The sequence below is a fragment of the Leucopleurus acutus genome (genome assembly GCF_964270905.1).
Source record: "Leucopleurus acutus genome assembly, chromosome: 9".
Taxonomy (NCBI): domain Eukaryota; kingdom Metazoa; phylum Chordata; class Mammalia; order Artiodactyla; family Delphinidae; genus Leucopleurus; species Leucopleurus acutus.
The window spans coordinates 71,036,423-71,050,827 of NC_139144.1; the positions used below are offsets into that span (position 1 = coordinate 71,036,423).

Here is a 14,405-nt window from a genome sequence, read left to right on the forward strand (position 1 = left end):
TTTAGTCATATTTACAAACAAAAACCCATAGTCCTACAAAACCAATGTATTTGTGTACAAAGAAAACATCCTGAAACACTAAAAAAAAAATTTACAGAAGGTAATAAGCCTTACTTTTTATAGGCAAATTGCTTATCTCTACAAAGCTACAAGTCTTCCATTATAACTGCTACTTAATCTGTTCATAATCAAGTGTTTAAGTTTTCTTACCATAGCTTTCTGCATATCATCAACATGTCACTGGCCTGTAAACATTTCTACCACTGAAATCATATCAGTTTATTTGTTAATACTAGACATTTGCTTTTGTGATAGCACTGACAGTTTCTAATTAAGTATTAGCTGTTTTTGACAATGGTGGAAAGTAATTGTTATGAACTCTTTAAAACGAAAGGACAACTGTGTTAATTTTAACACAACCAAAATATGAAAGTTGCTAATTAAATGTGTTTCCCTAACACAAATTTTACAACCTGATGAATCACTATCACAGAGAGGCTGACATTAGAACTTATCAGTAAGACATGCTCATACATCACAAGAGGTTTCAGCACCACGGACAGAGCTTTTTAAAAGAGCTGGGCTATTTATCAAAAATATAGGAGCTGAAATATGACCTATTAGGATGCAGGTATTGTATAGGTCAGCAAGAACTTACTCAGATTTCTTGTATGTTTCTATTTTCATGAAGAACTATATCAAACATATGGTAAAGCTGAGAATCCATTTCAAGCTAAATTCTTCTTAGAGAAATTGCAGTAAATAAGTACTCGGAATAGATACCTAACAGTGAGCACTAAAATGAAGTATTTTTGTTACAGCTGAATAAATACAGATGCTCAAAGAAAATCATGATCCTATTTACTTGCTCAAATTTTAATCTAAATTGCCAGTGAGAAAAAGAAAAAGACATTTGCTTCAACAACAGAACGGCATTTCATACTCCCTATATTACCTCCTAAACCCCACACAAAATTAACTAAGCACTGGTTAAAGTACTCAAAGCATGTAACTTACAATTTGGTGATACCAAATGGATACAAAGGCAAACTTTGCCTAAAATAAATAAAATTCTAAAGTTTATATCTCTATGAATGCCACATGATCCCCTCACATTGCATGAAGGAAAACATTTTTTTAGAAAAAAATTTTACAAGAATTATATATGTTATAATTATAGAAAAAAATAATTTTACAAGAATTATATATGTTATATATATGTTATAATTTACACTACAAAATAAATCCAAGTTTTCTATAAATAAGCATGTCTAGTTGAATACAAAAATGCATACAATGTGAAGCAAAATGTGCAATTGTCAGCAAAGCCAAGTAAAACAATATGCTGCCAGTCATATGTAACCATTTTACTTAGAAAGAAATAAAATAGATTTATGGTACATATGTCAGTCTGTTGATACTTACTGCAGTTCTTAAATTTATTCTAATTAGGTAAAAATTTCTTAAGCAACACTATATAACAGCAAGCATAATTTTAACATTATAATTCCTTAGTCTATTCATTTAACTATATTTTCTTTTGTTTATATTCAATATATATGTATTGTATGGCTATTAGTCACTGGAAAAATAGAAGTGAACAGGACAAATTCCCCACCATTAAGGGGCTTATATTCAACTGGTTTGCATTCTGGTTATGTATCACTGATTTCACAAATATGTGTTAACTATGTTACCTAGTGGAGACCCAGCTTCAATCCATACTTTCACAGAATGGTAATGTTCAGAAAATCAGATTTTTTTTCTTTGGTCTAAAATATTTTATCTATCACAACATGTTGATATAGGAACTTAATTCAAATTCATTATTGATTTTATTCACAATAGATAGATAGAAAGATAGATAGATAGATAGATACTAGCCTTTATTTAACCATCCTCAGACTGGTTAAATAAACAGGCATGTCTACTTACCATAAATTATTCCTAGGCACAAAAACATGGATAACTAATATGTTTCCCCTATTTTCAACATAGAATGATCACCCAATAAATATAAGTTAAATTCAAGAAGGTAATCTAGCACTGCTAAAATGTTTATGTATTTTATGAGGAAGACCAACTTACTCTATCCACTCTTATAAAATCTTCCAACAACTATGAAGAAAAATTCCATAGATTAGCCTTTTACATGAAAAATTAGAAGTGATAGGTCAGTAACCAATAAAGCAAACAAAACAACTAAAAGTTTAAGAGCATATATTTGCTAAAGAAAGAGAAAATTCCAATAAAATGTTCTCACAGCTGTCATAAATAGCAGGAAAAAATTCTCATTGTATATGTAAACATAAAGCAACATCTTCAGCTTCATCACAATGCTGACTTTCTAGGAGACAGGGAATTATAAATAGTAATTATATTGTGGCTACATTTTCTTGGATTCCATCTCTGTCTCTCTTGTCTCTCTTTCTCTAACTTGCCAAAACAAATGATAACAAATAAGTAAAAGTTTTTTCAAAGAATATGGTTGTTACAGGTATGTTTAGTGTATCAAGCATCCCAAATGGTCATTTGGGGATAAATCTAAACAGAAAGACTAAAATCATCTTTTCTTTCAAATGGTAGTATTTTCACCCTGAGTTCTCTAGCCCCCACCTTTATAATATCATTTTACCCTGACTAATGCATTGCTAACTAGGGTGTTGCTTGGGAGCATGGCAGTATTGTACTGGAATGAAAAAGCCATGCCTGTCATGGAGTTCTGGAAAATGAAAGAAACTGACTCCAGTTTCAACACAATAGTGGCTACTTTCATGTGTTAATTTGAAAAGTGAGGACTTTATTGTTAGGGGTGACCACCAATTTGGTTTATATTATTTCTCTGAAGCAAGGGAAAAATAAAAACACTATTTGTACACAGGAATAAAATGGCAAAATCTGAGTTAATTGTAATAGCCACATATATCCAATTCCAAGTAAAATTATTAAAATACAAGCTTTAAAGAAGAATATTCTAGTAAAATATGGATTTTTTCCAAAATCTGGCCTAAACTTTCCATTAATGATATAACAAAGGTGCTTTTGAATTGACTAGTAAGCATTCAGTATTCTCAAGTGAGAAAATACATGAAATAGAACACAATTCCTTTTTATTCCTACTGAAAATAGACAAGCCCATAGAGATTTGAATCTACCTATTCTAGTTCACTTTACATATATATCAGAGGGCTCTTAGCTTACCTTTGAATAAAGCCATATAGTCAATACCAAATAAGGGGTCATGTATATGACAGATACATCGATACAGTTTTCTCTTAAAAGCAAAGTGAGGTATTTAAATAAGTAATAAATTCAGAGCAAATTTATCACATATGATTTCAAAATCATTGTAGTGTGGTCCAGAGTAACAAAGCATAGCAAAAAGAACTGTGGTTAACCTTGGCAAGTCTTTCAACAGAGTGAACTATAATGGCATTTGAAGACCTCACAGTGCTTTGTGTCTTTATCTTTTCTAACTCTAATACATCTTCAAGAAACTAATACCATTATGTGACCATTGTAAGGAAAATCCAGCTTCTCATTAAAATATATGGTTTGGTGTCAAGTCATTGATTCAAAATCCAATTGTGATATCCATTTATAATGTTTATCAGCCTCTACAACAAACAATGGAGTAAACTTAGGACATAAATTGACCTTCCTAATCCTAGCACTGAAGGAATCAGAGTGTAATAAAATAACTTCCCTGTCAGTTGAGGTACCAGATTCAAGGTTGGTAAAGACAAACAGTTCTTAAACCATCAGAGGTGTTATAACTACAGGAATATGATCAAACACACTGAAAGAGTTCTTCAAAAGAATACTATATAAAATTGAAATTCACTATCGAAACTGGGATTAAAGACAGATACCTCTGGTAAACATCCCTTTAATAATGATTGCAGAGAGGAGTCATGTAGTCAATAAAGAACAAAAAAATCATGTCCCCAAAATAACTTTAAGGCTTCCAGGATTCCCATCCCTGTTTCCTAGTCAATCAACAAACCAACATTCCAATATATGGTTTTTACATTAAATTGTTTATTTTATTAGAGTTTAAAAACACATTTACATACAAAATGCATGAATTTATATAACTATGTGATTCTAACTACCCAATTCAAACCCTTGAGTGTAAAAGTAAGAATCCTTCAATAGAGAAAAGGTATAAAAATAGAAGGAAATAAAACATTTATTTCTTTTTTCTATCAAAATGCTTATCTACATATATTCATATAGATTTAATAGACTGCATTGAAAAAACGAGCTACATCAAAAACAACCGTGTTAGATAAGGGGAGTTAGGTTCTTCCAACCAATGGGTTACGTGCATCTCAGTCCAGGCTCAGGCCTGAAGTCACAATATGATGCTTGAGAGATTTTCTTGGCACATATAATGCATAGCAATTAATAAATATATTATCAACATTATTATATTTGAATAAATATACATTCATATTTCCTTGAGTAACAAGATAAGAACTAGAAAGGAAGGAAACAAACACTTACTGAATGCTGAATATGTGCCAGACTAAAAATTTGCTATGGTCGTAAGAAATCCACTACAGATCTAAAGGAGAAGGGGTGTGGGAAAAATGAATATTTACCATCTTTTTTTTTTTTTCTTGCGGTACACGGGCCTCTCACCACTGTGGCCTCTCCCGTTGCGGAGCACAAGCTCCGGATGCTCAGGCTCAGCGGCCATGGCTCACGGGCCCAGCCGCTATGCGGCATGTGGGATCTTCCCTGACCGGGGCACGAACCCGTGTCCCCTGCATCGGCAGGCGGACTCTCAACCACTGCGCCACCAGGGAAGCCCACAATATTTAGCATCTTACTATGTGTCAGGCATCCTGAGGAATGTGCTTGCTCACCCTCCTGGTCTCTGTTTCTCTATATGCACGCCTCTGTCTCACATGCGTGTGACACACACACACACTTCTATTAATTCAATTTTCATGAAATCCTTGTGGGTTCAGTGTTAACACTCTCATTTTATACATCAGTCTCAGAGAAGTAATTTTCTTTCCCAAGATAATAATCATAGAGCAGAGAAACCAAAAGGTACAACATCATGAAAAATAATAATACCCAGGTACTTTTCTGGCATGCCATACAAAAAATAACTAATAGGTGGTATTTTGAGGAGGGAACACTCCATCAATAATATACCAGATTCATTAATTGTGCTATTGTCTTCTAACTATCTCCATCAACATGTTCACTTATAATATTCCTATGTTGGTTCTGCATGAGGGATTGGGGTAAAGGGCTCCAGTTTGCCAACTTTCAGTTATTACTCGCCAAAGGCACAACTGTGAGCACTGGTTTAGCAAAAAAAAAAAAACCACACACACAAAACAACCTCCAAAAACCTGCATATATTATAAATTGAACTTTTAAAATAAGCATATTCACTAAGTACTCACTGGCTGCAAGGTACTTCTAGAGACTTATAAAAGGCTCTTCTGTAATTATTTCCATGCATCCATTTCACAGTCCCCATGCATAATGCTCTCCTGTTTTTCTATCCCATTACAGAAAAGTAAAGGATAGTCAATTACCTGTTTTACTTGTTTTCTGACTCTAGCTTATATTTGTCATACATGATAATTCTGACCTTAGAAGGAGGTGCATAAAGAGTAAGGACTGGGCTTCCCTGGTGGCGCAGTGGTTGAGAGTCCTCCTGCCGATGCAGGGGACACGGGTTCGTGCCCCGGTCCGGGAAGATCCCACATGCCGCGGAGCGGCTGGGCCCGTGAGCCATGGCCGCTGAGCCTGCGCGTCTGGAGCCTGTGCTCCGCAACGGGAGAGGCCACAACAGTGAGGGGCCCGCGTACCGCAAAAAAAAACCCCCAAAAAACACCAGGCTAGCTCTTGAATAAAGGATTAAAGCAAAAGATTACTTTCACACTTGGGTGGTGTATGTCAAAAAAAGAGTAAGGACTGAGGGGAAATTTTTTCCCTTCAACTTTCTGCCAACATCCCCATCCTTGCATGTATTGTGCCATAAACACTAACAGCTTAGAGGGTCATATGTCAGTGCACTCTGATAGAGTTTAGTCTGTTGGACGACTTGTAGTCTATTACAAATGGGTTCTGAAAAGTTCTAAGTTATGAATTGGAGTTTATGAATTGATTCTGAGGAGTTCTAATAAATGAATTTGTTCTAGAAGAACAAAACTAATTAATATAGGATAGATAACATGGATTATATGTTCATAAATGGGGCAGCAAAAAATATTAAATAAAAACTTGACACCATCAAACTTATCCCTGAGATTAAAACCTCCAATGCCCATATAGGAAGTTGACTATCTCTATGTCCCAGTAGAAGAAACAAGGTGATTCATTAAAACAAGCAAACATCTCCACAGATTAGTAAGCTTCTATGAAATTAAACTGGCATGCAGATTTTTTGTGTAGAGAAGTATCTCAGTATTTAATGAGTAGTAATTTTTGCTTGCTAATATTTCATAGTCACTATGCTGAACCCTGTTCTCATTCCAAAGATACCACCCCGCCTTGATTTTTTTTTTTAATGAATCATTGATATGGCAGAACTCCTTTGCTAGTATTATTTGGAAAATAATAGTAGTAAACTTCCTAAACAGAGAAGCAAGTAGTGGCCCATGTTTTCATTCATACATGATTTTTTTCCATGTGCTCTTCATTTATTGAGGACCTACTATGTGCCAGACATGGTATTAGCTGCTAGAGATGCAACATTGACTGTGATAGACAAATTCCCTGACATCATAAAGCTTAGTCTACAGGCAGATACCAACAAATGAATCTGGTAATTGCAATATAAGTTAATAGAAATATGATAGGAATGGGGATAGCTTACACATATGCTGGGGTACAGGTTATTATAAAGGAGCCCAGAAAGGGCTCTAACAACTAAGACTGCCTTTACACAATCTCCCAATTAAAAAGCTGAGACATGTTGGGAGCAGGCTAGGGATAGTGTGAAGATGACAACAAGCTGAAGAATTTGAATAGCAACAGCATGCTGAGTAACTGGGAGAAAGTTCTGAAGAAGAAAAAAGCCAGAGCTGGCTTCAAAAGATAAATGAAGATATGGGTAAAAAAATCAAACTTTACTTGGTGCTAAACATGGTGGAAACTAATGTCCCAGGGAGAATGACTAGGCCAAATTTAAAACACCAGGACTAATTTATAAGGCTACAAATATTAGTTCCATATTTCACGCCTGTCTCCCTCTATAACCAAGCCCCAGTTTCTCATCCAATCCCTAGTTCTCCATAGTTGGGAATAAGAGAAGAAGTGGAAAATAAAAGAGAAAAGGAAACAGATACAGGCACACTCTATACACTACTGCTCAGGTGTCCCCTCAATTGAAACCACATCCAACACACACACAGACTCTCAAGACCCTTAGAAGCATACACTCAGACACAAACTATTCATGTTCAGAGTAAGTATGGTCCATTATATGTAAGATATCCTATTTTCAGATATTAAAAAAATACACCGCCCATGAAATTAACAGAGGGTCAAAATGTTACTCCAAATGTTACATTATTTCCCCAAAGGGAAAATCAATGAAAGAGACCTTAGGTATTCTGACCAGTTTTGTACATTAAAACCCATGTAATGTAAAATTAGGGTCTATGTGTTTGAATTTAAGACCGATCTAGTTCTATTTCCACTGTTAATTGTATTTCTCTTTCAGAAATTTCACACATATGTTACATAGAGTTTAATAAGTATGTAAGTATAAAAACAGATTTAGGAACACCAGGAACAAATAGTGTGTCTCATTTCCTTGGATTATGTTTTCTACCATATCAGACATAGTTCTAACTGGATCTCACAGATATCACTTTCCTCAGATAATAGAAAAAAAAATTGCTCTCTTATGTTTCCAGTTGAGACCCTGAATTCAAAATAACAAAATAAGAAAGAGTAGAATACGTAGAAGTATTCACCCATGAATAGGACACTCATTCCACATTTTTTAGGTTTCTCAACACTGAGCTCTCTTAAGAAGAAAATTTTATTAAGATTGTCTAACACAAGTCTAATACAGATTACTAAGGAAGTAAATTATGTCAATAATTTAAAGTTTAATTTTGAAGATGTACTTAAAAATTAATAGAGGAGATAAGCATTAATAGACATAAACATAATAGACATAATAAACTTAACAGAAAAGATAAGCATTAGCAGAAAAAAATCAAAAATTTTTTAGCATAAAAAATCAAAATCAAAAAATTAGCAAAAAAATCAAAATCAAAAAAAATCAAAAAATCTCAAAAAGGTTTTGGGGAACTGTGATACAAAGACTATTAAATTAGTTACTTTTCAATCCTTCAAAATCTTTTGTTTGAAAGGTCTGTTTGAGGTTTTTACCTGAAACCAAGGGAGGGGAGGTGAAAGCACATCCACCTTCTCATGACATTTTAAATGCCGGGGTCTTAGTATGCCCAGAAAGACTCCTACAACACTCTGAAGTGAGCTCCTAATTGTGTAGAGGACTACAGTTCACCATGGCAAGTGTGTCTGTTCCATTTCACTCTGGTATGAATAACAGAGAAGGCTTCAGACAAAATGATACCAAGCAAATGTAAAAACAGAGTGATTTTTGTTTTATTGATATGAGTAACTCTGCCCCAGCACTAGGCTGTAGTACTTAGGTTTTTCAGTGTGACTACTCACACCAGGTAAGAACATGTATGTGGCTTAGCACAAACTCTCATCTCATTCCGGAAAAAACAAGTCAAGTTTTAGGTTCACTGAAGCCAGAATATATAAAATACTAGAAGGTCTATGAGATCAGTAGTTCTAGACGTCGAACTAAAGTTACAATCTTAAATGTCATAAACCTCTGATTACACATTTGTCAAGTACTTTCTAAGATATAAGACATTTTTACATATGTCTGACATTTGAATATATCCTCCGTAGCTACTCTGTGATTTCAGAAAAATCATGCTAACCTACTTTGATGAATTATTGGTCCTGGCAATGGAAATATCAAATAAAATTATCATCAAATATGCAAACCCACTGAATCTTTCCCCTGCTCCAAAGTGAACACTGTCAAACACCTGTGCATGCTTTCACAGGGGCAATGGGCTTACCAATAAAGATTTTTGCTATAGTGGGAAAAGCCAACCCTATGATCTTTAAATAATCTGGTTTCAGAAATGAGTTTTTATATTAAACTTCTCCTCAAGCTCTCCTTGACTTGAAATTCCAAGCTTAAAATAATGTCATATTATTCCTTTAAAATATATTATTTTAAAGTACATAATTTTATATTATTTTGCCTTAATATATGTTACTACTAAAGTAACATGTGATTATTATACAAAATCAAGAAAATACAGAAAAGAGAGCCCTACATTCTTCCTGTCTCCCTCTTACAAAGCCTGTCATTCTGTCTTCCACAAAGTTTCTATTACCTGACTCTACTACCTTCACTCTTAGTACAGACTAGAGGTGCCCAGACTGTAAAACTGGCATGAAAGACTTCCAATCTCAGGATGAAAGAAGACTTCACTGCTCACCCCATCATTTCCTCACCCAGCCCCAAAGCTCCCAATGACATGATTGACAGAGATTACCATCCTCTAGTATTATACATCAGTCCCTTATGTATCAGCCTATTACATTTTTGCAAAGCTTTAGGAGTAAAAAGGTTTCACTCTCATGTTCAGCTGAGAATTTGCTTCTTTCTATTTTTCACTAGTTTTATTTTAGGGAGCAAAAAAAGAATGAATTTAATGTATGTACTACAGGGCAGCCCTGCAAGTGGATCATGCTATCATGTCCCTATATGTTCTTTTTTTTTTTTTTTTAATTTATTTATTTTTTGTTTTTGGCTATTGGGTCTTTGTTTCTGTGCAAGGGCTTTCTCTAGTTGTGGCCTCTCTTGTTGTGGAGCACAGGCTCCAGACACGCAGGCTCAATAGTTGTGGCTCACAGGCCTAGTTGCTCCGCGGCATGTGGGATCCTCCCAGACCAGGGCTCGAACCCGTGTCCCCTGCATTGGCAGGCAGATTCTCAACCACTGAGCCACCATGGAAGCCCTGTTCTTTGCTCCACACTGAAGAAGAAGTCCATGTCCTTAAAGCTATTCAGGTCACTCTTCTCTGAAGATGATCCAAGTCATCAAAGTCTCTCTTAAAATACAGTACTGGAAACAGAATGCCACCCTGTAGGTGTGCTAAGCTCTCTATTTGGTTGGGGAGCAATGTTAACAAAATTTCTGCACTACTTTCAATCGAAAGCAGAGCCAACTCTAAGCAAACAAGGGTCTTCATACTTGATGCCAAATCTTGTGGTTAGCAACATCACCAAGACCAGCATCACCAGCACTTAGGAAATGCTAAGCCCTAGCAGACATATAACCTAATTTAACCCCTATGAGGAAGGTCTATCAGTAGCCATATTTTATATGACAGGTGAGAAAATTTAGGTTTAGAAAGTTTAAGTGACTTACCAAGATTTCGCTAGTAAGTTTTTATGGGTAAGAGGGATTTGGTCTCCGTGTAAAAGCAAATTGACAGGTTGTTAGTTTGCTAACACCTACTATAAACCTTGGAATTTCTCATATGAACTGATATGACCTCTTAGATAAAAGTCACTCAGCAGGTAGTAGGGGTGGGTATTATGATAACTCAATTAGCATCAGCAATTATCACAAGAGCAGAAAATTAAGAATCTCTATAGTTAGAAATAGTATTTCATTGATAGCATACTTTTGGAAATAAAGCCTGACACCAACTAAGAACTGGAAAACAGAAACATGAGCAATTACACCTCCATGATGCTATGGTCATTAGAGAAATTGATAGAACTACAAGGCTTTCAGTCAACAAAAGAAAGACAATCCAAAAGGGAAACTAATGAAAGGTATTCCCATACATCAAGGTTACTCCATTGCTTAACTTACTAACAGTAGTCTAATCCCATCATAAGTTAACAGGATGCTGAGGAGAAAAGTATAGATGAGAATAACTGAAGCTTGTTTTTGTTTAGCTATTGGCTTCTAAACTTGTTTTTAACTGTGCTCCACATTAAAGTAAATATAATACATTGTGACACACACATAAACAAAATTTAAGTTTCACAAAAAAAATTCTAACTGTGCAATTCCAACTCACTATATTTTCTATTCTATTCTAGTTCTTTTTAAAAAAAAATGCTGATATGATCTATTAATTGATTTTATTAACTACCAATGAGTCATAACCTGCAATTTGAAAAACATTAAACACCTACCAGTACCCATGGTCAGAAATAAACCACAAGTCAAGAAATATCTGTAGAATTGCCATTTAGCTCCTCTTTTTGTAGTTATTAGTTCAAAGCTTAATATTATTATTTTTTTATTCCAACATAATAAGGGAAAGTAGAAGAGAGGAAAAGATGGCAACAGCAGCTATTGAAGAGGGGCTTTGTGAAGGGGAAAAGGAAGGAAGAGCATGTTACATACATACTGAGGCTTAGAAGAGTTGAATAACTTGCCCAAAGAAGAGCTGGGATTAAAACCCAAATCTACATGACTCCAAAGTTTGTAATTTTTACATAGGTTAGAGAATAGTCTACAGGAATATAGTTAATATTTCTAAAATGCATCTGCCTGATGATACTACACTAAAAACCTCTCAAAGGTAGAAAAAAAATCTTAAAATAATTAAATCAGGAGACTATTAGATAAACTTTTTATAGATTTCTAAATAAGAACATACACTGAATGGTAGAGTCCCAGGCTGTCAGCTGGGAATGTTTTCTTGAGTTCCCTTTAAGGAAAGGAGGAGTCATTTCCTAGGGCTGCCATAAGAAAGTACCATACAGCCTTCTCCCCTGTGTCTATACCCAAATCTCCCACTTTCTCTTATAAAGGAACTAGTCATTGGACTAATTTGATTATGTCCACAGAGACCTTATTTCAAAATAAGGTCATTTTCACAGGTACTGGGGTTACAACTTAAATATGTCTTTTCTAGGGACACAACTCAACCCACTACAAGCAGATAGAAATGGATAAATCCAGGATGTCAACTATACAGTTCTCAAAAATTGGAAAGTTACAAAGATACACAGCAGCTCAGTTCAACTTCAAATGGCAACAGGGAATGGATGGAACAGTGTTAAACTTCCTCCATCTCAGTTCTTTGATAGCATTTACAACAGTATAACAAAAATGCAAACCAAAATAAAGTAAAATTAATTGTCAAGAAGGATTCAGTCTGTGTTCAATTTATACTATCATGCTGAAAGAGCCATTTAGATGCCTTATAAAAACTTTTTTTTGTTTGTTTGAAGGAATTTTTAAAATCAGTGTTTATTTAAGTTGCTGATGATCCGTTTCACCATTCCCTAATCACAGCAAAGAAAGATGTTAAGCCAGAATTACAGTTTTCCATCATGCAAAACAAGACTTATACAAAACACTGGCATATTCCTTTATATAGTTAGGAAGATCAATTTTTTTCTGTTTCACACTTTCAGACCACATTGCTCAAAGTAAGAAAAGGCAAATGTAATCAAGCTTGATAAGCCAAGAAGCAGACAAATGACACGAAAAAAAATAATTTGAGGAGTAAAGATATTAAATTACCACCACGATGCTCTGAATAATAAAAGCACGGAGTCAAAAGCAGTTCAGTTTCTTAAGACCAAGAGGCATTTCAACAGCTTTACTAAAGACCAGAAGTCAGTGTTTATTTTTTGTAAGAACTTTAATGTGAATAAATTAAGAAATTATACTTTTAAAAATCTCACTTCGAAATACAGTAGGAATACAGATGGATTCTCTGATACTTCGTGCCCTACATTAACTTGTGGGGCCACAGTACCAAAGTAAGAGGGAAATAGTGTGCCTCTCTCTTTAGTTGTGGTAGCTACTTTTTATTACATGGGCAATATAATTCACTGTTTCTTATGTAACTGCTAACCTATCTTAAATTTTAATAGCCATCCATAAACAAACAAATGATATCACTTGTTCCAAGTTAGGTGTAACTTACAGATGGAAAACCCTGCAAAATGACTTGCAATAAATTAAAATAATCCTTAAGGAAAAGTGAAATATAGCTAGAAAAAGATTAGAGATAAGAGATAACTTACTTGTAAAACCCTTTACGGCAAAAGAGAACTTCCTGCATCTATATTCTAGGAAGGAAAAATCTTGAAAATTAGGATGCATTCAAATGCCACAAATATATCAGAACATACCATACTGCTAAAAATGTTTCAGTTAACGTGATTTTAAAAATTTATCTCCATTGAAACCTTTATTTAAAATTGTTTGGCTTTGTGGAAAAAAACTGCAAACAAATGAATATGGTGTCCATTTGATGTCAAGTATTTCATGAACAGAGGGATAAATCTGTAATTTTTATCTTTGCCCTATATACATTGTACATTGAAGAAAATCTTTTGGAACTGAGCTAATAAAAGGCTAAATTAAGACACAATTTTAGTGCTCTGGGAACCTCAGCAGCACTACTACCCTGAGGCAAAAAGCCTAAATGATTCCATGAACAGGTAATAAACGGTAACAATGGCCAGAGACTGGACTCGGTTGATATTTCTTTATTCATTGGTATTTACTATGAAATTAAAATGTTAGAAGCTGCAGGATATACAAGGATGAACCAGATATGTACTTGCCCTGCAAGAGTTTAGAGAATTATCTATGATGGGAAAAACTACACAGGAGGAAAGAGAGTAAGAAATGCTACAGCAATTAAGTAGCTTCCAGATATATTTTGTGAAAATTCCAGATAACAGTAATTAAACTGGCCCTGATATGCAAGATAACCATCTCCCCTATCTAAAAAGTTGTTTTTGTGACAGAAGACACATAAAACAGTGCTTGTTCTCTTTATAAAAATAGGAATAAATCTTCATTTTCTAAAAGAGAAAAAGGTACATTTTCCTCTGAATTAAAAAATCCTATTTTAAGCTAGGAAAAGAGAACACCTATTAAGATATATTTCACCTGCTACAAATGTGGTTCACCTCACAATTCCCCAGCAAAAGGAAAAACTAGGATATTCTTTCTCTGACAAGACTGCCTTATGCTGCTGGCATTGCTACTTTGAAAACTGAAACTCTAATTTTATTTCTACAGCTACCTTCCAGCTTTCTATTGTCTCATCTACTAAACCCCAGTTACCATTACAGTTCAATTTCCCAGTTACCATTACAGTTCAATTTCCTAGTTTGTTATTTTCTCTGAGAAAAATGAACAGGAGCGAAAAAAAAAAGAGCAGAAAAGAAAGGAGGAGAGACAAGAACAGAACACATCAATCCTGAAAAAGTGAGACTCAAGAAACTAAAAAGCAAGTGAAGAAAAAAGGAACAGACAACGGGCAGAGTTGGGGTGAGAGAGGCAGACAGAGAGTCAGGAGGCGTTGAGA

The 14,405-nt window shown here is 34.7% G+C and overlaps 1 protein-coding gene across 1 annotated transcript in view; it reads right to left on the reverse strand.

Moving 5' to 3' along the window:
- The window catches only part of IMMP2L (inner mitochondrial membrane peptidase subunit 2), a 912,540-nt gene that overhangs the window by 475,706 nt on the left and 422,429 nt on the right, over window positions 1–14,405 (reverse strand). The window lies entirely within an intron of this gene.